Source organism: Eulemur rufifrons, chromosome 3 (assembly GCF_041146395.1).
Source record: "Eulemur rufifrons isolate Redbay chromosome 3, OSU_ERuf_1, whole genome shotgun sequence".
NCBI classification, from domain to species: Eukaryota; Metazoa; Chordata; class Mammalia; order Primates; family Lemuridae; genus Eulemur; species Eulemur rufifrons.
Window position 1 is genome coordinate 83,864,500 of NC_090985.1, and position 27,875 is coordinate 83,892,374.

Below are 27,875 nucleotides of genomic sequence, written 5' to 3' on the forward strand. Positions count from 1 at the left end.
ATAGGTGGAACCTAACTTCAAAGTCCAGACTGAGGAGCGGGGGCTGAATTAAGAAGTGGACACCACATGGCAGGATCCAGGAGCCAACCATATCAAGCCCCAGTATTACCCTATGTCATGGTCCAATTAGAATAAGACTCCTGGCATATCCCATTGCAAGACCCAATCAGATCACATCTCATTACCCTATGCTTATAAAACCTGACCCAGCCCCCAGCTCAGGGAAACAAATTCAAGTGTTTATTCCTGTCTCCTTGCCAGTGAACTTTCCGTAAAACTTTTCTTTTCTCAAAGGCCAGTGACATGGCCTCTATGCCAAGAAAGCCATTGATTATCACCGAGCCCATTGATTTCTCAGTAACAATTCTGGCAACCATGAAGGGAACAAGGCCTGCCCAAGGCACTGCAGCCCCTTGGCAGGGTGTGGGCCCTCTTCATCAACCCTGAGTGGCCAGCTAGACCAGTTTGTCTAGAGGTTCAACTGAGAGGCCGCTGCTTCCCCAGGCAGTGTTAGAATCTTCAGTAATAACTTCTTTTAAGAAAAGAAACTGGCCCGAATCAAAGATGGCGGAGTGGTGGTGACGGCCTGAATCTGCGCTCCCGGGAAGGAAGGCATCGATCCGGACCTGCCACAACGCTAGAAGACCGCTCCCACACAGGAACAGCGGTGTGAATCCACAGAGAATCAGCGTGGGACAAACAGAGCGAGTGAGGTCTGAGGTGAACGAAAATTGGGAACGCGGGACAGACACTAGCCAGCGAAGCGCCGGTCGGATACACCCGCCCCCAGCTGGGGCGGGTGCAGCCTCTCGGGAAAGCGGCTAGCCCTCCGCTCCCAATTGAACAGAGCCCTGACCCAGGCCAGCGCAGAATCACTGAGGGATACGCGGCGCATTGCAGACAGGAGGCTTTTTTGCGAAATTACCTTAGAACCTGGGGGATCTCAGCTGAGACAGCGCTTGGCGAGGAGGGACGGATCTGCCCCAGGGCGGAAAAACACAAAAGACTCCCGGACAGCAAATAGCGTCGTAACCCGTGCTGGCTTTTTCGGCAGTTCTCCAGCCGGTCATCCCCAGTGCATGTCCTTGCTGGTCAGCCCCTGGGCAGTGGCGGTCTCTGCCTGCCGGGGAGCCGGCCCCCTCCAGCCCCGGAGCTCCGCAGGCGCCATCTTGAAAGCGAGGGCGAAACCGCTCAGGAGCCAAAAAGTGCCCAGCGGCTCTTTCTACCCGTGCTGCCTTTTTCGGCGGTTCTCCAGCCGGTGACCCCCGGTGCGCGTCCTTGCTCGCCAGCCCCCGGGCAGTGGCGGTCTCTGCCTGCCGGGGAGCCGGTCTCCTCCAGCCCCGGAGCTCTGCAGGCGCCATCTTGAAAGTGAGGGCGAAACTGCTCGGGAGCCATAAAGTGCCGAGCGGCTCTCTCTGCCCGGCGCCCTCCGCTGGTCTCTGAACCAACGCCAGGAGTGCGGGATATGCCGGGGCCGCGCTCGGGGTGAAGGGGCAGAGCTGCGCTAAGGCAAAAAAAAAAACAACAACACGAACAAGAAGAATAGGCTCGCCGAACTGTATATTTTATTCTTGGTAAATTTCTTCTGGGTTTTGTGTGTTTGTGTTTGGTTTTTTGGTGTTTTTTTTTTTTTTTCCTTTTCTTTTCTTTTTCTTTTTTTTCCGGTGGCTCACGAGCTGGACAGCCTCGGCGGGCACCTTTGCCCTCTGGGCCTCTGGCTGCCGCGCCTTTTTGAGCGGGGAGGTTGGATCCCCACCACCCTCGGAGCTGTGCGGGAGCGCAGACGCCATCTTGAAATCCACTGCGAAACCGCCCGGGACCCAGCCAAGCGGAAGTGAAGGGGCGGAGCTGTGCTAAGGCGTAAAAACAAAAACATCTAATGGCCGCTCCGGACCAAGCCGAGCGGAAGTGAAGGGGCGGAGCTGTGCTAAGGCGTAAAACAAACAAACAAACAAAAAAACATTGAGTCGCTAAATTATATACTTCAGATTTGTGTATCTTTCTGCCTTGCAGTGTGGTGAGGTGCTATGTAGTTTGTTTTTGTTCATTTTTGTTGGCGTTTTTGGTTTTTTTTGGTTTGGCTTTTTGCGTTTCTTTTCTTTTTTTTTTCTTTTTTTTTCTTTCTTTCTTTTTCTTTCTTTCTTTTTCTTCTTTTTTTTTCTTTTCTCTTTCGTTTTCTCCTCTTTTGTTTCTTTCCTTTTCTTTTTTCTTTTTTTTTTTTCTTCTCTTTCTCCTCTCTTTTCGCCTTCTAACTGGGGACCCACGGTGAGCTTCGGAACGGGCCAGGTCCCTGGCTCTGGTACATACCGGATCCTGAGCAGTCACCCCCAGGGCCGGAGATCTGCGGGCACACAATCGCCATTCTAGGGCCCACGGCCAAGTCACTGCGGAGCAATAGGGTACCAAGAGTCTCCCTGGACGGCCCTCTCCCCTGGTCCACGGACCTTATATAGGATCCCCGCCCAAGTGTAAACACTGAATACTTCTCCAGAAGCGAGAGTGTGGAACCTGATCCCTGGGGACATTGGGCCAAGACAGACTTTTGCCCGTGGGAGCTACAGCAACTGGGGCGCTGAGCAAGCGAGGTCACCGTCCTCTCCCCATAGCTAGTATCTTGCCTGCAGATAGAGTCAGAAACCTCCCCTATAGAGGAAGAACCAAAGGGAAACAAACAAACAAACAAAGAGAATTTCGGTCTACTATTAGTGTGGACCCAGCCTGCCTTCTGAAAGACCACAACGCAGTGTTCTAACTCACCAAAGCGGTCTTGGATCACTCCAATCCTCTAGGATTGGACCCATCGGAAGCAGTCCCCCAACGGAAACAGAAAAATCTCTAAACAATACACAACAGTCTCCCCCTCTTGCCAAAAGAAGCAACATACCTAGACTGTTTCACAGCCTAAGAATAGAGCACAAAGAGTCCTGTTAACCAGACTAAATCTATAAGTAAAGATCCAACGATAAATCTAGATGGGAAGGGCCCAGCGAAAAAACACGGAGAGCACAAAGAATCAAATGGAAAGCTCATCCCCAAAGAGAAATACCAGCTCCCAACCATTTGACACAAACCAGACTCAAAACACCAACATGTCACAGGAAGAATTCCAATTATGGATTATAAACAAGCTGAATAATATACAAGAATCAATGGATAAACAACACAAGGAAAACACAAAAAAAATACAGGATTTGGAGGAAAAATTCACTAAAGAAATTGAAATATTGAAGAAAAACCAAACTGAACTCCTAGAAATGAAGAATTCACTCAGAGAGCTACAAAACACTGTGGAAAGTCTCAAGAGCAGGGTAGATCAAACAGAGGAAAGAATCTCAGAAATTGAAGATAACTCCTTCCAACTAAATAAGTCAGTCACAGAGATAGATCGAAATAGTAAGAGAAATGATCTGAGTCTTCAAGAAATGTGGGATTATGTGAAGAAACCTAACTTGAGAGTTATTGGCATTCCTGAGGGTGAAGAAGATAATAAGCAAGGGTTGGACAAGCTATTTGAAGACATAATCGAGGAAAATTTTCCAGGCCTTGCCAACACTCTAGACAAACAGATTCAAGATGCTCAAAGGACCCCTGGGAGATTCATAGCAAATAGGAAAACACCACGCCACGTAGTCATCAGGCTGACCAAAATATCCACTAAAGAGTCACTTCTCCGAGCTGTAAGGAGAAAGAAACAAGTAACTTACAAAGGAAAACCCATCAGAATTACGCCAGATTTCTCAGCTGAAACCTTACAAGCAAGAAGAGGTTGGGGCCCCATTTTCATGCTTCTGAAACAGAATAATGCCCAGCCTAGAATCTTGTACCCAGCTAAGCTAAGTTTTCTATACGAAGGAGAAATCAAGACATTCTCAGATAAACAAAGGTTGAGGGAATTCACCAAGACAAGACCAGCCCTCCAAGAAGTACTCAAAAGAGAATTACACACGGATCAGCACAAGAAAGAGCCACGAATGTAAAACTACTCAAGAGCTAAAGATCAAATTCCAGATACCACAATGGCCCAGGAGAGAAAACATCACAATGAAGTTCTACCCAACAAGCTGAACAAAAAACTGTCTCACTTATCAGTTTTCTCAATAAATGTGAATGGCTTGAACTCCCCGCTCAAGAGACATAGACTGGCCCAATGGATAAAAAAATACAATCCAAGTATCTGCTGTCTTCAAGAAACTCACCTAACCTGCAAAGATGCATTTAGACTGAAAATAAAAGGATGGAAATCGATATTTAAAGCAAATGGTAACCAAAAGAAAGCTGGTGTGGCAATCTTAATTTCCAATAACTTAACTTTCAAACCAACAAAAATAATAAAAGACAAAGATGGCTACTACATACTGATTAAAGGCACAATTCATCAAGAAGCCATGACTATACTCAATATATATGCACCCAACCTAGGTGCACCTAGATTCATAAAGCAAACCCTACTAGATCTCAACCAAATGATAGATAACAATACTGTAATAGCTGGAGACTTTAACACCCCACTGACAGTACAGGACAGATCCTCTAAACAGAAAATAAACAAAGACACAATGGACCTCAATAGAATGCTAGAACAAATGGGCATGGCTGACATCTATAGGACATTCTACCCAAAGTCCACAGAATATACATTCTTCTCATCAGCTCACGGGACATTCTCTAAGATTGACCATGTCCTAGGACATAAATCATGTCTTCAAAAATTCAAAAAAATAGAAATTATACCATGCATCTTCTCAGATCACAGCGGAATAAAAGTAACAATGATCACAAACAGAAACCCTCACTCTTACTCAAAGTCATGGAAGCTAAATAACCTTCTCCTGAATAATTATTCTATAAAAGAAGAAATCAAGATGGAAATCAAAAATTTCTTTGAATTAAATGACAATGGAGATACAACTTATCAAAATCTATGGAATGCAGCTAAAGCAGTCCTGAGAGGAAAATTCATATCCATAAATTCCTATATCAAAAAGACAGAAAACCTGCAAATAGACAACCTAACGAATAGACTCAAAGAGCTGGAGAAAGAAGAACAGAATGACCCCAAACACAGCAGAAGGCGAGAAATTACTAAGATCAAATCAGAACTAAATGAAATGGACAACAAAGAAACTATAAGGGAAATTAATAAAACAAAAAGTTGGTTCTTTGAAAAGATAAACAAAATAGACACACCTCTGGCTAGACTAACCAAGAGCACAAAAGTAAAATCTCTAATAACCTCCATTAGGAACATGAAAGGAGAAATCACAACCGATGCTACAGAGATACAAGATATCATCTATGAATTCTACAAAAATCTTTATGCACACAAACTGGAGAATGTGGAGGAAATGGACAAATTTTTAGAAACACATAGTCTTCCCAGGCTCAACCAGGAAGAAATAGAGTACCTGAACAGACCAATATCAAGAACTGAAATCGAAACAGCAATAAAAAACCTTCCCAAAAAGAAAAGCCCTGGTCCAGATGGGTTCACACCTGAATTTTACCATACATACAAAGAAGAACTGGTGCCCATCCTACATAAACTATTCTCCAATATTGAGAAGGATGGAGTTCTCCCCAACACGTTCTACCAAGCCAATATAACATTAATACCAAAACCTGGAAAGGACACAACAAAAATAGAGAACTACAGACCAATTTCCCTCATGAATATAGATGCAAAAATTTTCAATAAAATACTAGCAAATCGAATCCAAGTACTTATCAAAAAAGTAATCCACCACGACCAAGTGGCCTTCATCCCCGAGATGTAGGGGTGGTTCAACATACATAAATCTATAAATGTAATTCACCACATAAATAGAAGGAAAAACAAAAACCATATGATACTCTCATTAGATGCAGAAAAAGCATTTGACAAAATTCAACACCCTTTTATGATAAAAACGCTTAACAAAATAGGCATTGATGGAACCTACCTAAAAATGATACAAGCCATATATGACAAACCCACAGCCAACATCATACTGAATGGGGAAAAACTGAAAGCACTCCCACTTAGAACTGGAACCAGACAGGGCTGCCCATTGTCTCCATTACTTTTCAACATAGTATTGGAAGTCCTTGTGAGAGCTATCAGGCAAGAGAGCAGAATCAAGGGAGTCCAAATAGGGAAGGAAGAGATCAAACTCTCACTTTTTGCTGATGATATGATGTTATATCTGGAAAACCCCCAGGATTCAACCAAGAGACTCCTGGAATTGATTAACGAATACAGCAAAGTCTCAGGCTACAAAATTAATATACACAAATCAGAGGCATTTATATATGCCAATAACAGTCAATCGGTAAACCAAATTAAAGACTCAATACCCTTCAAAATAGCAACAAAGAAAATAAAATATCTAGGTATATATCTAACTAAAGAGGTAAAGGACCTCTATAAGGAAAACTATGAAACACTGAGAAAAGAAATAGCAGAACTTGCAAATAGATGGAAAAATATACCATGCTCATGGATCGGAAGAATCAACATTGTTAAAATGTCTATACTACCCAAAGTGATCTACAGATTCAATGCAATCCCTATTAAATTACCAACATCATTCTTTACAGACATAGAGAAAATAATTATACACTTTGTATGGAATCAAAGAAGACCCCGTATAGCAAAAGCAATTTTAAGCAACAAAAACAAAATGGGAGGTATTAATTTGCCAGACCTCAAACAATACTACAAGGCCGTGGTTCTTAAAACAGCCTGGTATTGGCACAAGTGCAGGGACACAGACCAGTGGAACACAACAGAAAATCCAAATATAGAACCATCCTCATATAGTCACCTAATTTTTGACAAAGCGGGAAAGAATATACTCTGGGGACAAGAATCCCTATTCAACAAATGGTGCTGGGAGAATTGGTTAGCCACTTGTAGAAGACTGAAACAGGACCCACAGCTTTCACCTCTCACAAAAATCAAATCACGGTGGATAACAGACTTAAACCTTAGGCGTGATACAATCAGAATTCTAGAAGAAAATGTAGGAAAGACTCTTACAGACATTGGCCTAGGCAAAGAATTTATGAAGAAGACCCCCAAGGCAATCACAGCAGCAACAAAAATAAATGAATGGGACATGATTAAATTAAAAAGCTTCTGCACAGCCAAAGAAACAGTCCAGAGAATAAACAGATCACCTACAGAATGGGAAAAAATTTTTGCATACTACACATCAGATAAAGGACTGATATCAAGAATCTATTTAGAACTCAGGAAAATCAGCAAGAAAAATCAAGCAACCCTATCAAAAAGTGGGCAAAGGACATGAATAGAAATTTTTCAAAAGAAGATATAAAAATGGCTAACAAACATATGAAAAAGTGTTCAACATCTCTAATCATCAGGGAAATGCAAATCAAAACCACAATGAGATATCACTTAACCCCAGTGAGAATGGCCTTTATCAAAAAAACCCAAAACAACACATGTTGGCGTGGGTGTGGAGAGACAGGAACACTAATACACTGCTGGTGGGACTGCAAACTAGTGCAACCCCTGTGGAAAGCATTATGGTGGTATCTTAAACAGATTCAAATAGACCTGCCATTTGACCCAGCAATCCCATTACTGGGCATATACCCAAAGGAAAAATGTCATTCTGTAACAAAGGCACATGTACCCAAATGTTTATAGCAGCACAATTCACAATCGCAAAGATGTGGAAACAACCCAATGCCCATCAATACATGATTGGATTAGTAAACTGTGGTATATGTATACCATGGAATATTACTCAGCTATAAGGAATGATGAAGATACGACATCTCTATGGTTCTCCTGGAGAGAGTTGGAACCCATTATATTAAGTGAAGTATCCCAAGAATGGAAAAACAAGCATCACATGTACTCACCAGAAAATTGGTTTCCCTGATCATCACCTAAATACAAATCTGGAAACGACACCAATTGGACATCAGACTGAGGTGGGGGGTGGGGGAGGGGATGGGGGTATGCCTACACAATGAGTGCATTGCGCACCGTTTGGGGAGTGGTAACACTTGAAGGTGCTGACTCGGGAAAGGGGGGGTGGGGAAAAAATATGAAACTATTGTTTTTAACTTGCACTGTTCACTTAATAATTTATCATGAATATTTCCCATATCATTTCATATCATTGTACAAGAAATAATGTATACATTATGAAGACATACTGTATCTAACAAAAAAAAAAAATTTTGATGATCCCAATAAAAAAAAAAAAAAAAGAAAAGAAACTGCTCTGTGGGTGAGTAATCTCATTAATATGCACCTACACCTAAAAGCTGTCCTTGAGTCCCATCCTTTGGAACTAGGATTGTTGGTTTAAGTCCTACCCTAAAGGGCAGGGATCAGCTTTGAGCTAGAGTCTTTAACTTGGTTTGGGTTAGAGTCTCAAATCATATTTGGATTAGAGTCCCAAATGAGGACAATCCTAAAAGGTTGTAACTACTGAGGTGCTGATTATGGGCCCAAATCTCAAGTTAGAGTCCAGAGTCTTGGGTTAGAGTCCCAAGGTATTTGTTTTTGAGTTAGAGTCCCAAGGTGTTATTGTCCAATTCTGGTTAGGTTCTAGCCTGGTTTGGGCCCAATTCTGGCCTGGTTCTGATCTGGTTCTCCTTGTCTATGTGTTTGTGTTTTGATTTATGTTTGGCTTAAGCAGAGGTTAAAAAGTTTGATGGTCACAGCAACAGCCTAATTAGAAAATTATTTAAATGAGGGTTTTCAGACTACACTCTTCTCCCCAGCCCTTTTAGGGTACTTCTAGATGACTAGGGGATATCCGGCCCATTGGTGATTCTCTGGGAAGGAATCTCCATAAACACCACACCACAGATCCGAAACAGCTCCCTAGCACAGGGCCTTGCACTAGCCATCTGCACCTCCACCCCTAATGGAGAATGTTAGTTGGAGCAGGACTCCTGTGGCACAAGCCATACAAGTACAACAAAGGCCAAAAGAAAATCCCTCTACCTTTCTTAAGAAGGTCTTAGAAGCCTACAGGCAACATACTGATGTTGACCCTGAACACCCAGGTAACATTATACTGGTTGATATGACTCTCATTAGTCAAAGAGAAGAACTACAAAAAGTAGAGTGGGGATTAAGGATGACAATATCTCAATTGGTCAAGATTGCCTCTGAGGTATTTAACAGCTGCAATCAAGTCCAGGAAGGGCAAAAACAACATGAGTTGAGACAACAAGCTACTCTGCTCACTCTAGTTCTTGGTTATGACCAGCCAGGACATAAGAAAGCATGTGCTGGAGAAAAATGGCCATGGGTAAGACCCTGGGGCCCCCACTGCTTGGCTGACCTGGCCAAGAAAGGGCCATCTACCCTTGGGGCCAAATCAATCTGCATATTGTAAACAACAGGACCATTGTAGGAGTGTCTTAACCATCCCAGTGGTTGAGGGAAGAAGCTTCCCATCAATCAGCCCACCAGATGCCACAGTTTGCTAATACTGAGTAGAAATGATGGGGCTCAGGGCCCCTCTACAATCTAGGAAACCCAGGTAACAATTGCTGTGGGAAAGAGACTCGTGAACTTTCTAATTGACACTGGAGCTAACCTTATTCCACTGGTCCTCCCACCTTCCTGCCACTCTGCCTGTCTGCTTTGCTACCTGTTTTCTCGAAAATTTGATAAAAAGCTTCAGCCATGTGGGACAGATAAATTTCAGTTAAAATTATTAGTTTTACAGAAACGCAGTTTGAATTTAACTGTCCTTTTAAACTAGTGAGTTTTAACCGAACCATGGCTAAAGATTTAAAAATTAAAGCTACAAGATCATTATTTGTATCGGTTGATATGTATAGGTCTGGTGGTATTTGTCTATGGGACCTAATTGGCTTATAAAGAAATGAGTACTCATAAATTAAGCAAAAAGCCTAAGTGCTTTTAAAGTTCACATAACTAGTCTAAAATTGTTGGTTTGATGGGGATAGTTGTGTCCTCTGAGTTATTAAATGTTAAAACTTCTTACTTTTGTGATACTTGCCTGACATGCAGTTATATAGAAGTAATTAACTTCATGCAGTAATTAACAGAAAAATAATTTGAAATGATAACTAGCTTTGTCTAATATCTCAGTTCTCATAAATAATCTTGGTAAACTGGTAAAAATAAATAAATTAGGTAAAGATAAATGGGATAAATATCCATAAATATTTTAATGTAATTTGAAATCCCAAATTAAATAATATATACTCATTAAATGTGTGGGTCATTTCCAAATAAGACAAAAACTGAAACAAATTGCTAAACATAAAAATTCTTTCTAACAATTATAAAATGATTCTGATCTATAAAATACTGATATGTAACAGGCAATTCAAGATTTTGTGCTTCCTAGGTTTTTGGAGTTTTTTTATTTCAAAATATTAAGGAGGTACAAATATTTTTGGTTACATGGATTGCTTTTGTAATTCTTGAGTTAGGACTATAGATGTGCCCATCACCCAAATAGTGTTCATTGTACCCATTAGGTAGGTTTTTGCCCCTCTTCTCCTCCCCCTTCCCCCTGCTTGTTGTCCAATTAGTTTTACGTCCCTCTGTGCACATGTGTGCACATCAGTTAGTTCCAATTTAATAGAGAGGTCATGTGATATTTGTTTTTCCATTCTTGAGACACTTCACTTAGGTGAATGGTCTCCAGTCCCTTCCAAATTGTTGCAAAAGGCATTAATTCATCCTTTTTATGGCTGAGTAGTGCTCCATGGTATACATATACCACATTTTATTAATCCATTCATGAATTGACAGCACTTGGGTTGATTCCACATCTTTGCAATTGTGAATTGTGTTGCAATAAGCATTCAAGTGCAGGTTTCTTTTTGATAGAACGACTTCTTGTCCTTTGGGTAGATAACCAGCAGTGGGATTACTGTATCAGTACTTCTGTGAGGAATTGCTATACTGTTTTCCATAGAGGTTGTACTAATTTGTAGTCCCAGAGTAAAGGCATTCCTTTCTCTCTGCATCCATGCGAGCATCTATTGTTTTTTGTTTTTTGTTTTTTTTTTTTGAGACAGAGTCTCACTCTGTTGCCCAGGCTAGAGTGAGTGCCGTGGCGTCAGCCTAGCTCACAGCAACCTCAAACTCCTGAGCTTAAGTGATCCTCTTGTCTCAGCCTCCCGAGTAGCTGGGACTACAGGCATGCACCACCATGTCCGGCTAATTTTTTCTATATATATTTTTAGCTGTCCATATAGTTTCTTTCTATTTTTAGTAGAGATGGGGTCTCGCTCTTGCTCAGGCTGGTCTCAAACTCCTGAGCTCAAACGATCCGCCCACCTCGGCCTCCCAGAGTGCTAGGATTACAGGCGTGAGCCACCGCGCCCGGCCTGTTTTTATATTTTTTAATAAAAGCCATTCTAACAGAACTAAGGTGATAGATATCTCATTGTGGTTTTAATTTGCATTTCCCTGATGATCAGTGATGTTGAGCATTTTTTCATATGTCTATTGGCCACTTGTCTGTCTTCTTTTGAAAAGCTTCTGTTCATATCTTTTACCCACTTTTTAATGAGGTTGTTTGTTTTTTTCTTGCTGATATGCTTGAATTCTTTGTAGATTCTGGTTATTATGCCTTTATTGGATGTATAGCTTGTGAATATTTTCTCCCATTCCGTAGGTTGTCTATTTTCTCTCTTGATTGTTTCCTTAGCTATGCAGAAGCTTTTTAGTTTAGTCAAATACCAATTATTTATGTTTGTTTTTGCTGTGATTGCAGTTGGGGTCTTATTCATAAATTCTTTGCCAAGGCTGATACCTAGAAGAGTTTTTCCTACATTTCCTTCTGAAATTCTTAGAGCTTCATGCCTTACATTTAAGTCTTTTATCCATCTTGAATTAATTTTTGTGAGTGATGAGATAGGGGTCCTGTTTCACTCTTCTGCATGTGGCTATCCAATTTTCCCACCACCATTTATTGAATAAGCCTTCTTTTACCCAGTGTATATTGTTGTCTGCTTTGTCAAAGATAAGTTGGCTATAGGTAGGTGGTTTTATATCTAGGTTCTCTATTTTTTTTTTTTTTTTTTGTTCCATTGGTCTATGTCTCTATTTTTGTACCAATACCATGCTGCTTTGGTTACAATAGCCTTATAATATAGTTTGAAGTGGGATAATGTGATGCCTCCAGATTTGTTCTTTTTGCTTAAGATTGCCTTGGCTATTTGGGCTCTTTTCTGGTTCCAACTGAAGTGTAGAATTATTTTTTAGAACTGTGAAATATGACATTGGTATTTTGATGGGGATTGCATTGAATCTGTAAATCACTTTAGGTAATAGGCACATTTTAACAATTTTGATTCTGCCACTCCATAAATATGACATGTTTTTCCATTTGTTTGTGTCCTCTGTGATTTCCTTCCTCAGTGTTTTGTAGTTCTCCTTGTAGAGATCTTTCACCTCCTTTGTTAAGTATATTCCTAGGTATTTTATTTTTCTTTGTAGCTACTGTGAATGGTATTGAGTCTTTGATTTGTCTCTCAGCTTGACTGTTACTGGTATATAGCAATGCTACTGATTTGTGTACATTGTTTTTGTATCCTGAGACTTTGCTGAATTTATTTATCAATTCCAGGAGTCTCTCAGTGTAATCTTTGGGGTTTTCTAGGTACAAGATCATGTCATTAGTTAAGAGTGATAATTTGACCTCCTCTTTCCCTGTTTGGATATCCTTTATTTCTTTCTTTTGCCTGACTGCTTTGGCTAGGACTTCCAGCATTATGTTGAATGGAACCGTTGTCTTGTTCCATTTCTTAGGGGGAATTTTTTCAACTTGTCCCCATTCAGCATGATGTTGGCTCTGGGTGCTTCCTAAGTTTTTAATAAAATTCATGGTTACTAAGTGTTAAAAATTCTAATTAATATATATTTCTGTATATGAAGTCTGCCAAAAGTAAGGTGTGGTTAATACGAAAAAATTATAAGAAAGGCATAAAATATGTTCTTTATTGAGAAAGAATAATTTTGTCTAATTTGAAGGTTATTTAAAGGGAGGTTCAAAATATGGAATTAGGAAAGAAATAGAAACAACATAGAAGGAACTAGTAAATAGGAGAGACAGAAAGATGTGAAGAAAGTTATGAATGTGAAGATGTATAATTTTGTATAAGGGAGAATCTTGTGTGGTAAATATTTGTCCTACAGTAAAATGACTGATTACTTCAGAAAGAGGAAGTTTAGGGCAAAACTGAAGATTTAAGAAAGTTGTAAGAGGTCCTTGGAGAATGAATTTTATGAAAGAAATTTTATATGTGATCATATTGGATACAATTGGAAGGAAATTGTTTATGAGTTTTTCTACAGAATGCAATTTGATGTCAAAATGCACTGATACAGAATTTTTAAAAATTTGGTTCCCTGTGTTAAAAAAAAACGAGGGTTTTTAAAAGTATTAATTAGCACTTAGTAAGATTGCAAGAGGTTTTGATTTTTAAATTCTGAAATCTGTTTCTTTAACAACCATTCTCTGGATTACAAATAAGTTTCTATTATATTTCTGCCACATTTATTTCTGAGAACTGTCTAGTTTTCCTAGTTTCAAGTCTACCTTGAAGGTCAATAAAAGCAATGTTGTACTCCAATATAACTTGATTCCGTACTCTTGGCTTTTCTTGATGTTTCTGAATTATATCATGTAACCAAGATTTCATATGCTGTTACTAAGAGCCAAGTATTCCCTGCTCAAGGTAACTGGCCTAGGAAACGAAGATTCTGTGTTTTACAAAGATAATTTCCGGTGCTTCATGTTATTTTTATTAGGTTTTAACTGCTTGGAGAAACTGAGCTCTAAAAGGGTTAAGGTTTTTACATCCATGTAACTTTCTATATTGCTTCTGAAGTCCTTTGATTGTTACTGTTACTCTGATGGAAAGAGCAATATTTAGCCATGATCTATGATTCTGCTTAAGGAAGTGCTTTGAATATTTTGACATCTTTGGCAGGTTTCCCCAGGATCCATATCCTAAATGAAGTTTTTTTGACCTAAAACTAACTTTGAGATTTTTCCAGGTCGGCCCCTTGGAGAGCTTCAAAGAGTACATCTCTCATCTTGTAGAGATATGAAATGATTCGGCTTATTTGGTAAATAATACAGAAGCACTGCCAAATAAGAAATTTTGTTTAACTTCTTTTAAGTTATATTTGCATAAATGTGTTAATAAAACATGTGAAATTGTAAGAGATTCCTAAAATTCTGGTATGCTGTGATATGTATTATCAGTCATGATTATGATTACTATGTTTAATGGCTGTATGCCACAGAAATACCTAGATTTCCATATCAATTGTAAATTCTCATCAGATGTTTGGCTGTTCTGGGTTTTTGTCATCTATAGTTGTTTTAAATTCTTCTCTGGGAGTATTTGCAATAGGCTAAGTCCAAAATTGCTAATAAAGATTGAGTAAAACCAAACTAATTACATGAAATTAAGTAATTGAAAAGGATAATGTTTTTGTGACTTAAGTGTTTTATTTTCTGGAGTCAAGGAAATTTTCTGTCACAAACTATGTATTGTTTGCAATAATCTGGTAAAGTATGGTTTGTGAACAAAGATGGAACCATCTGCTTTTTCTCCCTCCTTGATTCCTCCAAATTTACTCACAGATTTACTCACTTTCTATTATTCACAAAGAGAAACTATTGTGAGTATTCTTATTTCATTTATATAAGTTCAGTAAAAATCTGCTCTCTCTCTATAAACAGGATACAATTGGAAACATTGGTTGTGTTACCAAAGTTTAGACTGAAATGTCATATTTAAGAATGTACATAAAATGCTTGACTTTAAGAATTCCTAGCTTTACAGTAGGTGAGTAAAAACTATCACTTCCTGGCAGGCCCAAGAACCTTAAGACTGTAAGTAAAATCTAAAGCCTACCTTGGGTTGGCTTCCTAGCCTCAAGAGGTTCTAAATCTGAGATTTCCTACATAATCAATGTGGGGAGAAAAAGTTATGCTTTTAGGAAAGCAAAAATATGCCTGTTATTAGATTGTAACCCTGTGCATTATTTTCAAGTCCTTGTCATCTGCCTGCAGTCTGGACTAGATCCTGAATTCTTCTTTCTCGAATATTCGGCTATAACTAAATCCTGATAAAGTCCCCTGGCCCTCTTCCTCCAGTCAAAACTAGGGATGCTCCAGTGACAATCAGGGGATTTCCCCTTCTTAAATTTAACCAGCTAGGGAAATTATAGATCAGAATTGAGGACAAATTAGACCTATAGGATACTATGCTCAGCAGTTAGATCCTATTGCTCAGGGTCTTGCCTCTTGTCTTAAAGCTGTTGATACTGTCTCTCCTTTGTAAAAGCCACAGAGAAAAAAGAGTTATGGGGTCACCTCTAACAATCTACATTCTCACTCTGCTGAGGCTCTCCTCAATTCACATCACACTCAACACCTCTCTTCCAGTTACCTAGCAAATTACAAGGTTTTTTTCCTATCCTCACCTCACCTTACCATCATTCAATGTAACTTGTTTAATCCTGCCACTTTACTTACCTTTCCTGATGCCAGATCTTCCCAAAAAGCAGGACAAGTCTTTTAGTCAAAGGTAAAATGGCCAGTATTTATACAGACAGCAGATTTGCCTGTAGGGTTGCTCATGACCTAGGTAGCTGTATAAAATTTGTCCAGAACGTAAGACTGGAAAACCATTGCATGCTTCCATGGGCCATTTCCCATTACCAAAGGGTTCCTTTGAGGTATGACAACAAGATTTTATTTAGCTCCCTACCTCTCAAGGATACCAGTAGGTATTAATTATGGTTTGTATGTTTTTGTCTTGAGTTGAAGCCTTCTCTGGTTGACAGGCAAAAGCCATGGCAGTGGCTAAGGCCCTATTGGAAAAATTTACCAACATGGGTAGTCTCTCTAAGCTTCATAGTGAGCAAAGAACTCCTTTTACATGACAAATTAAGTTGACCTATTTGTCAACATTTCCATTGTGCTTACCATTCTGTTTTCTGGGCTGATGGAAAAGACTAATGGAATAACAAAGGCCCAACTGGCAAAGATCTGTGCAGCATTCAGCCTGCCAAGCCCAAAGGCCCTTTCTTTAGTCCTCCTTAACCACAGCAGGCTTTCAACACTCCTTCCCTATAGTTCTGAGTTCATCCAGATGGCTGGGGTAGCCAACAAACTTATGGCGGTCCCTAATCTTTACCTTTCCCCTTCCAACTGGGACCCCCGGCACTGACATTCATTGCTTTCGCTTGTTCCATTGGCCCCATCCACCTTCTGGGAAGTGACTTCTTAGAAACCTGCCAGGCCCATATTTGGTTCTCACAAAGAGGGAGAAATAATACTTGAGTTATCCTCACCAGGACATTTGGCCACAGAAATGGCTGTTATCCAAATTCTCATCTATTCAGTTATCCTCACCAATGTTACCCACCCTGCTCTCTAAGAGCTAACTGTTACCCCTTTTCTCTCAAGATTGAGGATGGATATAAAAAAGAGGGGATTTGTAACTACACCAGACCAATCTGGCTCAACTTTTATGTTACACAGTTGTGAGTTGTTTTTCAGTTGCCATGGACCCCCAGGTTGAAAGCCATACAACCTGAGCATGCCCAGATGAACCAAGTGTGTAACCGTAGGGGGAACCTAAGTGCTAGGGCTGGACTGAGAAGTAGGGAATAAATTAAGAAGCAGATACCACATGGCAGGATCCAGGATCCAATCATGTCAAGCCATGGCATCACTCCATGGCATGGCCCCATCAGAGTAAGCCTCCAGGCATATCCCATTGTAAGATCCAATCAGATCACACTCTATTCCCTGATGCTTATAAAACCCAACCCAGCCCCCAGCTTGGAAAGACAGATTTGAGCTTTTCCTCCTATCTCTTTGTCAGATGACTTGCAATAAAGCTTTTCTTTTATCAGAGGCCAGTGCCTTGGTATTGGCTTCCATATGCATTGGGCAGTGAGCCCATTGATGACTCAGTAACATTTTTACCTTCTTGAACACCCAAAATTTCTATATTCGGTTGCCTTGTGATTGATGTCTCATATATCATGTAGACTTTGTTCATTCTTTTTCATTCTTTTTTTTGTGTGTGTGTGGGTTTTTTTTTTTTTTTTTTTTTTTTTTGTCTCACTTGGTTAATTCAGAAGACCTATCTTCACATTCTGAAATTCTTTCTTCTGTTTGCTCCAGTCTATCGTTAAAACTCTCAAATGAATTTTTAATTTCATTCACTGAATTCTTGAGTCCCAGGATTTCTGTTTGGTTCTTTTTCGTGATATCTCTCTGGTGAATTTTTCATTCATATCCTAAATAGTTTTTCTTATTTCCTTGTCTTGTTTACCTGTGTTCTCTTGTATATCACTGAGCTTCCTTAATATCATTCTTCTGAATTTTTTCCAAAATTTTGTAAATTTCTTTTTCATTGCAATCTGTTACCTGGGGATTATTGTGTTCCATTGTAAGTTTCCTATTTCCTTGTTTTTTCATGTTTCTTTTATCCTTATGTTGATATCTGTGCCTCTGGTGTAACAGTCACTTCTAAATTTTTGGTTTTCATATGGGAAAACTTTTTTCTGAAGATATATTTATAGTGTTGATCAGGTAGGACATTTTAGCTTTGATTCTGGGTACGAGCAATAGTGCAGTCTCCATATGTTTTTTTTTTTTTGGCTGTAAACAGTGTCAGTGATGTCTGTGATTTCCTCAGTGGCTTAGGGTACAGTTGTCAGTAGAGGCAGTGGTGATATATTGCTAGGGAAGGGGACACCAGGTGGGCCAGTCCTCAGGCCCTAGTGGTGACAGCAGTGGGTCGAGCATGCCTGTCCTTGGACCCCCATTCAGTGTACACAGGCACTGGTGTCAGCAGGCCTAAACAGGTCAATTCTTGAACCTCCAGGCAGATTGTTCAGTCAGATGCCAGCAATTACAGTAGGGGGTCAGGCAGTAGGTGGTTCCTCAGTGTCCTGGGTAGTGTGGGTGGCATGGAAAATGGCAGTAACCAAGGCAGGACAAACTTTGAGCTTCAAAGTGGCACGTTGGTGTTGACAATGGCTCCAATGGGACAGGTAAGTCCATCCCTAGTCCCCCAGGTGGCATATGCAGGTGAGTGCTGACCATGACTTTAGCAGCAGGCTGAGTGGGCCCCCTCACAGTGGCAAGTGCTTCAGCCCTCAAAAGCAGTAGCAGCGGACTACTGTAGGCAGCAGCAGAGCCTGTCCTCAGGGCATATGCACAGCAGCCCTGCTGCTGCGAGTGAAGGGCAGGATTTCTATCTGGGGTAGCCCTCCATGGTAGGCAGCTCTCAGGCACTAGGGAGCATGTTTTTTGGTTCCCTTTGCCCTGGGGGCACCTTCCCCAGTGCACTGCACAACCCATTTCTCAGGGTGCAAGATACTATGCGTGCTAGAGTGCTTGAGCCCTGGCTTCTTGCCAGGTCTCAATGGCATCGCACTCCTGCAGTCCTCCAGGTAGATCCAGTGCAGCTCCAGGGATTTGGAGATGTAGGGGCTGTTGGGCCCCAGGTCAGGATTCAGTCTGGTGGGAGCTGGGCTCTCAGAATGGCACCTGCTACAGCTGCTTAGGACTGGTGGTATGTGTGTGACCCGGCTTGAGCTCTCTCTCTGAAGCAATGCCCTCGTATAGTCTCCAGACAGGTCCCTATGCAATTCTCAGGGCCCAGGAGGGGCTCTCCCACGGCAGTGGTTGCAGGAGTCCTCAGTGGGAATGAGGACTGCTGGGGCTCTCTCGCTTATCCCACATACACACTGGGGAGCCTCTCCAGTCTCCTGGCCCAGCTGTCTGTCTTGCTTCCCTCTCCGTTCCTCTTCTGTGCTTCAGGTGTCTCCTGTCACTTCTCTAACTCCAGTGTTCTCTCTTAGATGCTCCATCTGAAGTGTGACTATCTACTTGCTATTCTGGTTCTTCTTTGTGGAGGAGTCAGTGTGGGATGCCTCTAGTCAGACATCTTGAAGCCCTTCCCTCTAGGGTAACTTTTAAAGAAGTTAGAGATATGATGGAAAAAACTCAAATGACAAAGATTTGTGCAAAAAGGGGATATAGAAATACAAAAAATGATAGTAAAACAATAACTACCATTACGATAGTACTTACTAAGTATCAGACATTATTCTAAGAACTTTATATTAATCAACTCATTTAATCCTCCACATTATTCTAGAAGGCAAGTACTATTATGATTCACAGTTTACACATGAGGAAACTAAGGAATATAAAGTTTAAGTAACTAACAAGAAACTCAGGCAAATTAAGCTAAAATCCATGCTGTACTTAACTTTTGAGATATTCATAGTAGAAGGCTACACTTACCAGCCATATTAGGACTTGTATGACTTCATATACCAAATCCAGGTTATATGCAATCATTTTATTATTTTTATAGTGTTTTAAGCCTGTATATTTCTCTTTTGGAGAACAAATTATGCTAATGTTCTTTTAAGGTATATTTTAATATGAAACTTAAACTAGCGAAGAATAAATAAATCATGGACATGCACCATAACTTAATTATAGTTAAAATCTCAGCTATTTATTTTAATTCATGATTTCTTAGGTCTCTATTCTTCTGCCTGTTTTCCTTCCTTCGTTGTCTCCTTCTTTAGTCCAAAAGTCGGGTATATAGTAATGGTGGCCTGCAGGAGGATGATTTTGGAGCTGGGGAGAAAAGGCACCCTGAGAAGTTCAGAAATGTGGCTTCTTGAAGATGGTGTGGGAGTTGGGTGGCAGGAGCAGCCCTGTTGCAGCTAGTAAATGGTAGCCCTTGTGAAGATAGTGTTGGAGTAAGGAAGCAGGGAGAGCCTGACAAGGTAAGCAGTTAGCTACATAAAAAGGATTCAGTAAATTAGTAAATATATTGATGATAATGAGAGCCAGGTTTCTCAATGACTGAGAAGAACTTTATGGTATTGATTTGGAATTAGATTTATCAATATGAACTCTTGGTTTTAAAATCTATCTATCTATCTATATATGAATAAACATAGATGTAAAGGACTTTGTGTATTTGTGTATATTTCTTAGCTCTGGCCTGCGAACAGCAATAACAAATAGCAATGAATCCAACATCTAGCACCCAAACCTTGGTTTCTAAATTCCACTCTACACTCAAAGGAACTAGGACCTCTTGGAGAAATGGCTGAATCCAGGGCTGAGCAAGGAAAGTACAAAATGAGCCTGAAACATATTTTGGTGCCAAATGGTAAAGAAATGCTAAAAGAATGGTGAAGATACGTCAAAAGCACACAGAAGCCAGTTTAAAGGGGCTCCTTGTGGCCAAATCTGAGACAATTTGAACATCAAAATAATAATGACCATAACAGATTATAAACTATTAAATAAAATAGGAACCCATGAGTCCACACTGACCTAAATAAATGAATGAATAAGTAAAAGGGGAGAAAAAGGAAGCTCTGCTTACAGTATAATACCAACTAATAAATATAAAGAGAATTAGATATCTATTCCATCTAATTAGATGGAATTAGAAAAAGCACCACTTAAACACCATCACAGTAATAATTAATTCAAGCAAGAAACATCAATGGATGCTAAAAGTAGTAGGTAAGGGATGAATGAGGAACAAATATTTATATGGTTTTATATAGTTTCAAAGTATTTCCATACAAAATACTTACTTAATTACAAACAGAAAAGAAGCAACTTTACAATGGAGAATCCTGAAAGACACTATGTTAATCAAGTAGTCAGAATTTATACCACCAGTAAGAGGGCAAACTGACATCACATGTCACCCAATTGGACTGCAAGGAGAACATGCTATCACTTCTGTGATATTTTTGTCAAAAATTGCATAGCCTGAACATGAGGAAACATTTGAAAACTCTATTTCAGTGACATTTCTAGAAAGTGACAGAGGTGTGACCCTAAAACATGTATGTCAAGGATATAAAATGCAAGGAAAGACTGAGGAACCATTCCAGATTTAAAGAACCTAGAGCAGCATGACAACTGGTTGTAGTATGTGATCCTGGGTCCTTATACTATAAGGACATCAATGAGGCAATTGGTGAAACTTGAACATAATCTCTAGATGAAGAATATGCAAGAGTATTTTGTGCTGCTCTTGCAATTTTTATGTAGGTTTGAAATTGCTGCCAAATAAATTATTGTATTAATCTCAGATTATGAAATAATCTTGAATATGATATACTATAAAACCAAATTGTGATTTATATAATTAAACAAAAAGTTCACAGAAATCTGATGAATTATTTCATTATTAAAGTAGGTACTCAAATAAGCAGAAATATTTATTTTGAATTATATCCTTATTAAAAGCTGAGAAATCAGGAGGTGGAGGGGAGGATGGGTAAATCCACACCTAATGGATGCAATGTGCACTGTCTGGGAGATAGGCACGCCTCTTGGGCAGTGTAAAGGCAATTTATGTAACCAAAGTGTTTGTACCCCCATAATATTCTAAAATAAAAAAATTTTAATGAAAGGAAAACATGGATAAAACTGACATTTCTGGGCTGAACTCAAATAAATAAATAAATTCAAATTTAAAAAAAAAGCTAAGAAGTCATCCAGTCCTTCCTTATAGAGCCGGAAACTGAGGCCCAGAAAATAAAGATGGAATGCTATGATTTTATCAAACTTAAAAAAATACCATTCAAGCCCAGGCATGGTGGTTCATGCCTGTAATCCTAGCATTTTGAGAGGCCAAGATGGAAGGATTGCTTAAGGTCAGGAGTTTAAGACCAGCCTGAGAAACATAGTAAAACCCCACCTTTACAAAAAAAAAAAATAGAAAAATCAGCCCTGTGTGATGGCACATACCTGTAGTCCCAGCTACTCAGGAGGCTAAGGCAGGAGGATCGCTTGAGCCCCGGAGACTGAGGTTACAGTGAATATGATGACTCCACTGCACTCTAGCTCAGATAGCAGAGCAAAACTCTGTCTCAAAAAAAAAAAAAAAAAAAAAACTACTCATAGATAAGAATTTTTTCTTTGAAAAACATGAGGTTATTCTCTTATGTCTTGATGTTATTAAAACAAAAGCCTGCTTTTCACAATTCAAATAATGCCTCAGGTAATTTTTATAAAGCATAGACATTCTAATACACCTTTTTTTAGTAACTAACCTGCCCCAAACCCTGTGAATTTAGAGTCAAAATTTTTTACTTTCATAAAAGATATCTCACTTTTAATCTTGCAGTTAGAAATAACTATTTCTTTCAATACTTTGTTCGTCAAAATTTTTAGGGACTAAAAAGTGTCAAAATCAATTTAATAGCATATTTAAGGTACAAACAAGTTCCACAGATATTGTAGTAAACATTGTGAATTTCTCCTTACTCTCCATTCCAGTCCAAATGATTAATCTTAGTCAATCATTCTAATTCTTCTCCCTTTGCCAATAGTTGATTCAATGATACACAGGCCTCTCAGGGATTTTAGTGGACAGGGTGAGTCTTTTCTCTTGGATGATGCCAAATTATGGTCATAAGAAGTTTACAGATGGAGCCAAAGCTATAAATGACAAAGTAAAGATATAGAAGAATCTGTGTCCAATAACATTATTTAGCCACTGAATTAACCAGCCCTGAGATTGCTTTATCTCAGGATTTCCTATTACAGAAAATAATAAATATCCTTATTATTTAAACCAGTGTGAAATGGGTTTTCTCTTGGCACCAAAAGGATCTTGATACATATACATCAATGAGAAAAAAATATAAGGTCAAAGAAATTTTCCTACAAAGAGAATAAATCCTAAAATAAGCAAAAAAAAAAAAAAAAAAAAAATACCATGTATCAGCCATAGGCCTCAAAATACTTAAGAGTTTCCACATTTCAACCAGTTTCTGGAAGATTACAGTACTTTGCAAGTGGATTTTGTAAGCAAAGAAGTCCAGAGTTATCCTAGAAGCCTCCCACCAGGCCCAATCCGCTGAGGATAAAGGAGGAAAAAGAAGAGAGCTAAATCAACCAACCAAATTCAAAACTACAACATTTTGTTACAGGGAAATCTCCAAATTTCTTATTTAAATAAAACACCAACAACATATTATGTTCTTGTAATTCAATGCTTAGCATCCCAAAACATCGGTCAGCCAAGGCCAGGAAATCATGGAGGTGAGTACAGCAAATATCCCCATCAAGGTCACTGCTGAGAGCAGTCAACACAAGTTACTTAAAAACGTCTGCTCCTAATACCAAACTCAGGGACCACATTCAAAGCACCCACACTAGTAGCCATGCGTGACCTTTAGAATGGTGTATACAAAATGCTGAGTTGGAGAACTGTCAGATGGAATGGAGAGATGAGATAATAGCTGAGAGAGAATGTTAAATGGGCTCCCACCCAGCCAAAGCTATCAGATTTCTCTGAAATGGCATGTGACTTCACCCGGGTATCAGTTTACTTTAGGCACTTGCCATTTGTCTGGAAGAAGATTCCATGAAAGGGTATTGCCATCTGCTGGTAGCTCTCTTCTCAGGGACAAATACCCTTAAAATCTAGGGACTGTGCCTTACCCCAGAGCATATGCTATTATTCAGCAAATGGCGGTTTCTTTTTCACTGTTAAAATTAGACTGTCTTCTCTGTTGATTAGATAAATATAAAATTTTTCTGAGGAAGTTGTGCAAGGTATCTCAGAAAACAAAACAGAAAAAAGAAATAGATGAGAAACACATTTTGCAAAGATACGTTTTTGTCCAAGCGATTCACTAAAATCCTGGAGATAAAATTATCTTTATGTTTAAGCAATTATTAACACACTTTAATAAAAGTGATGGTGACTCCTATGCTTGGTAAAAAGATAGAAATGTAGTGCATTGGTATATCGAGCACATATTTAAAGACCAAGTCTAAAAATCTCTGAGAATCCTAATCTCTTGGAGAATGTATTTTTCATGTGGTACAAAGAAACACTAGCCTCCAGGCACAAATGTGCAGATTCAGGAGGTTAAAGTTCCCCTCTTTAGTGAAATCCCCTGGAAGCCTACCTGCTTTATATTGTAGGTACAGTTGTGCAGACAAAATTCAGTCCTTCAGGAAACAATATGGGTTTTAGGACTATGAAATTTCCCTCACTATTTTCCCAGTATACCTCCAAGTCATATAAATGTAATCAATATGGAATTAGGGCATATTATTTCACCCACATTGTATTCTTCATTCTCTTTTTGTTAAGAACATTGCAGGACTTCTGTATCAGGAAACAGCCCCTCACAATAGGCCAGTTTGTGCTATTTTACCTAGTAACAGAAGGTAACAGAAGGTACAAAACTGTCAAGGATAAGCAAAAATATTAAAGAGCTGAAAACATGATCTATAAATGAAGGTTAAAGGATTTGCTATCAAATTATTTAGTCTAGAGACAAGGAGTATACAAAGTTGCTTAATCACATGGATTTGAAAATGTCTCATAAAGAGCAAACCCTTGACCAGTTTTCCCTACCTTTGCAGAGCACACAATAAAACAAACTAAAACCACAAGAGCAAGGGACGGGGTGTAGTAGAAAAAACAACCACATTTAGAGTCAGAAATCCCACTCTACTTGCTAACTTGGTAACCTTGGACAAATTAAGCATCAGAGAACATATCTTTGAGGTAACATGAACTTCAGGGAAAGATGTGACTGCTTTTGACTCCCAGGTCTGTTTTGGTTCTGTTCATTGAATGTATGAATTTGGGCCAAGGTCTTAACATCTCTGAGCCTCAGTTTTCCCGTTTGTGATGTAGGGATAATGATTATCTATCTGACAGGGTTGTTACGAGGCTATGACATAAAACAATGCTGGGAATGCACTTAACAAAATGCCTGACACATTCTAAGTATTCAGTAATACTCTTTCCCTGAGTCTTCTGCAGTCTGTTTCCTTGCCTGTAAAATGGAAGGTAATGATACCCCTGCCTAAATAAATGACATCATAAAATGCATTAAGTACATACAGCACATACATACATTCTCTCTCTTCGCCTTCTCTGAGCCTCACCTTTACCATCTATAACGTGAGTGCAATAATACTACGCAGGAGGATTGTAGGAATAAAAAGAGACAATGAATATAAAATTGTTCTGCACTGGATATGGCACATAGGAAGCACTCAATAGTAGCTGTTGTTACTATTATTTAGGAATCTATTCAACAATCATCTCTTGAAACATACTAACCATAATCATGCCTAGCCCTAGATCAGCTGGTCTTTTCAGCAGCTGTAAGTCCTAGAGCTAAAGGAACAAAAAATTTTGTCACTAACGGTAACACCAAATGACTAAACTTCTGTCTCAGCAATGATATTCAAGGAGATTTCAAGCCCTCACTAGGAAGGAAATTTCAGTAACAGTAAAGGATCATGAACTTTTAAACAGGTGATATTAGTTAAAAACTTCAAGACATTTTATTCAACATCAACGGTAGTTGATAATTGTTTTCACCATCCTTACATTCTCTGCTTCTAATTAGTTCAATGTTGAAGTATAGAAACAGAGAGAAGGAATGTACATCTTCCATGGCCTGGCTAGTAACCCTAAGAGAACATTGCTTCTCTCTCAGTTCACAGGCTCCAGTGAAATCCAAGAGTAACAATAATTCAAGAGGTGCTCTTGTTGCCTCCAAACCAGGGTTGAGACCAGCACGGCCAAGACTTAGCTAAACTGTACAGTTTGCTATGTTCATTGTTTTGTTCTACTTCTTCCCCTTTCAGTCCCTTACCTCTATACATCATGTCCTTTCAGCCTTTTGCCAGGGCTCAGGCTCACTGACCTGCTTCCAAGAGCACCCCTTTGTCCCATACTCCACCTCCAAAAAATTTCCATGTACTCTGTCCCGTCTCTTCAACTCACTGCTTTATACACTAATAATCTAACAGGCAAACCCAGCAATTATAATAGAAGGCAACTGGGGCACAAAGAGGTTGAGTGACCTGCTCCAGACCTGAAAGTGGTAGAACTGGGATTTTGACCCAGGAATTCAGGCTCTAGAATCTGTGGTCTTAACTCTGTGTAGTAGTGGGAGTAGTCCCTAATGAGGTCAATTATTTTAAAATAAAAATCACAAAATAATTTAGAAAATGTACTTGATCAATTTCATAAAAATAAAACTATAAAATAATATATTGAACCAGTAGGGGAAAAATATGATATATATTGAGACATTAATATAGTCTTCACAACTTATCCTCAGTGCATAGCACAGTGCCTGACATATTGTAGGGATCTAATAAATATTTATTTTTTAAAAACTAAAATAATACTTATAAAACTAAATGTATATCCATCCACCTATGACCCAGCAATTCCATACACAGGTATTTACCCAAGAGATATGAAAACATATGTCCTTTAAAAATACTGGTGCAAAAATGTTTATAGCAGCTTTATTTATAACAACTAAGAACCAAAAACAATCCAAATATCCATCAATCAAATGGATTTAAATTTTTAAAAAAACTGTAGTGTATATATGTAATGGAATACCAGTCAAAAATAAAAGGAACAAACTAGTGGTACATGCAACACTGATGAGTCTCAAAAATAGTATACTAAGTAAGAGAAGGCAGACACAAAAATACATAGTGTACTTTCATTTATAGGAAGTTCTACAATAGGCAAACTAACCTGAAGTGGGGGGAAAAAAAAAAAAAAAAACAACAATATAGAACAGCAGTTTCTTCTGGATAGGGGGGCCAGAACAAGAGGGAATCCTCTAGCGTGATGGTAATGCTCCATATCTTAAGAGAAATTTAGGTTTCACAGTGTATTCATTTGTCAAAGCTCAGCAATGTTTACTTAAGATTTGTACATGTTTGGCCAGGCCTGGTGGCTCGCATCTATAATCCCAGAACTCTGGGAGGCCAAGGCAGGAGAATCGCTTGTGCTCAGGACTTCGAGACCAGCCTGAGCAAGAGGGGTTGTTACTAAAAATAGTAAAAATTAGCCAGGTGTGGTGGTGCACACCTGTAGTCCCAGCTACTCGGGAAGCTGCGGCAAGAGGATGGCTTGAGCCCAGGAGTTTGAGGTTGCTACGAGCTAGGCTGATGCCATGGCACTCTAGCCCAGGTGACGGAGTAAGACTCTGTCTCAAAAAAAAAAAAAAGAAAGAAAGAAAAAAACACCACACACAGAGATTTGTACATTTTTACATGAAAATTCTATCTTAAAAAATTAAATAAAGGCCGGGAGTGGTGGTTCACGCCTGTAATCCTAGCACTCTGGGAGGTCGAGGCGGGTGGATCGCTCAAGGTCAGGAGTTCGAGACCAGCCTGAGCAAGAGCGAGACCCCGTCTCTACTAAAAATAGAAAAAAAAAAAAAATTATATGGCCGGGCGCGGTGGCTCACGCCTGTAATCCTAGCACTCTGGGAGGCCGAGGTGGGCGGATCGTTTGAGCTCAGGAGTTCAAGACCAGCCTGAGCAAGAGCGAGACCCCATCTCTACTAAAAATAGAAAGAAATTATATGGACAGCTAAAAATATATATAGAAAAAATTAGCCGGGCATGGTGGTGCATGCCTGTAGTCCCAGCTACTCGGGAGGCTGAGACAGGAGGATCGCTTGAGTTCAGGAGTTTGAGGTTGCTGTGAGCTAGGCTGACGCCACGGCACTCACTCTAGCCTGGGCAACAGAGTGAGACTCTGTCTCAAAAAAAAAAAAAATTATATGGACAACTAAAAATATATATATAGAAAAATTAGCCGGGCATAGTGGTGCATGCTTGTAGTCCCAGCTACTCGGGAGGCTGAGGCAGGAGGATCGCCTGAGCCCAGGAGTTTGAGGTTGCTGTGAGCTAGGCTGACGCCACAGCACTCACTCTAGCCTGGGCAACAAAGTGAGACTCTGTCTCAAAAAAAAAAAAAAAAAAAAAAAAAAAAAAAAATTAAATAACTACTGAACTTTA